This window comes from Octodon degus, unplaced genomic scaffold (genome assembly GCF_000260255.1).
Source record: "Octodon degus isolate 3935 unplaced genomic scaffold, OctDeg1.0 scaffold00274, whole genome shotgun sequence".
In the NCBI taxonomy this organism is placed as follows: domain Eukaryota; kingdom Metazoa; phylum Chordata; class Mammalia; order Rodentia; family Octodontidae; genus Octodon; species Octodon degus.
The window spans coordinates 1,407,449-1,409,441 of NW_004524850.1; the positions used below are offsets into that span (position 1 = coordinate 1,407,449).

Sequence of the window (1,993 nt, forward strand, 5' to 3'; positions counted from 1 at the left end):
CCGAGCGGGCGGGCTCCTGGCCGCGGTGCGCAGCAGGCTTGGCCGGAGCAGAGGCGCACGCTGCGAACAGTCAGCATTTCTAGCACAGGGAGGCGTCTCCCAGCACCCCTCAGAGAAGGGGCGCTTGCTTTGCGTCTTTCCCTTCCGGCCCTGACTGCAGAAACCCGCCACTCTCTAAGCCCAGCACTCGGAGGCTGAGGCAGGAGGATCTCTGTGAGTTCAAGGCACAAAGTGAGCTCAGGGCCGGGCTGAGCAGCACAGCGCGAATCTGTCTCAAAAGGACAGAAAAAATAAATAAAACCCAGACTCAAACCCTGGAAATTCCCTGGAACCCAGCTGTTCCCCTTCGAGGTGCCTTTCTGAAAGACTAAGCGAGGCCAGACCTCAGCACCCCACACACATCCGGGTTTATAGCAGCACGACTCACCACAGCGACATCTGGAACCCCCCTGTGTGTCCACCCACAGAAACACTGATAAAGGACATTTGGAATACTATGCAGCCACGAAGAAGGACAAACTCAAGTACCGTGGAATTCTGTGTAGCCTGAGACCCCGTGGCTGAGTGAAATCAATCAGAAACGCGAGCTTCAGCATTGCATGGTTCCTCTTCTAGGACAAGGCCAGCGTGTCACCCGAGAGCAAAATAAAATAAAATAAAACAGGTGATGGGGAATTCACAGGCAGACCTTTGGCAACACAGAAATGGGCCAAGGGGCAGAGGAAAAGAAGGGCACGGGACGTAAAAGGAAGTGGGGTACCTTCCTTCCCGGCAGTGACGCCCCGCTGTTGAGTCCCCGCTACATTGCACAACGGTGACGCCCAAAACATGACGAATTAAAAGAAAAGAAATGAAGTTCCCACGGGGCCACCGCACGGCCTGGGTCACGGGCCACGCAGAGAGTGGGGCGGCCCCGAGACCGGGGTCCCCCTGCCGAGCCGCCAGCGCCCTGGGGTGCAGGTGTGCGCCCGCCGGCCTGCACACTGATTTTCATAACCTTCGTCCCTTTGAGCCAGGAAAGCACCCTGCCCCAGAGCGCCAGGCCGGGGTGGGGATTAAAGTCACGGGCTGCGCTTGTCGCACACCTGTGTTTCTATTCTGACTGTGTGTCTTTGACACGTAAATGCTCTAGAGAAAAGCGGGCCCTCGGGGGCGGCGGCGGGAGACCCGCGCGTCACATGGGAGGTGGGGGTGGCAGTGGCGGATGGACAGAGGGACAGAGTGACAGGCAAGCCAGAGGGGGCGGCAGGGCTCCTGTACTGAGCCTCGGCCCGGCCCTGCTCTCCGTGGGACTGCACAGCCTGCGGCGCCCGGCCCTGGGGAGGCTGAGGCAGGACGATCTCTGGGCGTGCGAGGCCAGCCTGGGCTAACGGCTTGAGGCCTCAAACAGGCATATCTCTCTTTCTATCTCTCTTCCGAGGCCCGTTTTATCAAATCACTCCGCCTCATTTTCCTTCTCTGGCACAGGAAGTAATACCTGCGGTGGCCGCGGGCCGTATCGCCCGCAGCTATCTCCTCGACTTCCTGGAAACCCGCTCCGGGAGCCACGGGCGGCGGGCGGCCACGTGAGCCTGACATCACTTTTTCCACGTCCCCTGGCGCCAGCTGGGTGTGCGCCCGCCCGCGAGGTCGCCGAGGCCAGGCCGCAGCGGTGCTGCTGGCCTTTCTCACCGCGCTTGTCAGCCCCAGCCACGTGCGCTGGGCCACACGCTGGCCTGCCCTCCGGTGACCTCGCCTGCCCTCGCTGGGCTGCAGGGTGTCCTGGGCTCAGACGCGCTCCCGCCAGGCTCGGGCTGAGACTTTTCTCGGGGTGAGGTGGTGCCTGGCGGGATGCCAGCCTCTGGTTCCTCGTGGCCTGCCACTGAGTGGTGGCCCCTGCGGAGCGTGGACGCCCTGACCCAGGCCTGGGGCCGGGCCTGACTGAAGCAGCGTGCCTGCAGAGGGGATTGCTGCAGGAGCCCAGAGGAGACCCTCCTGCCTCAGCCTCAGAGCC

The 1,993-nt window shown here is 62.2% G+C and overlaps 1 protein-coding gene across 1 annotated transcript in view; it reads left to right on the plus strand.

Moving 5' to 3' along the window:
• Positions 1 to 1,993, plus strand: part of Asmt (acetylserotonin O-methyltransferase) — a 15,093-nt gene that overhangs the window by 510 nt on the left and 12,590 nt on the right. The window lies entirely within an intron of this gene.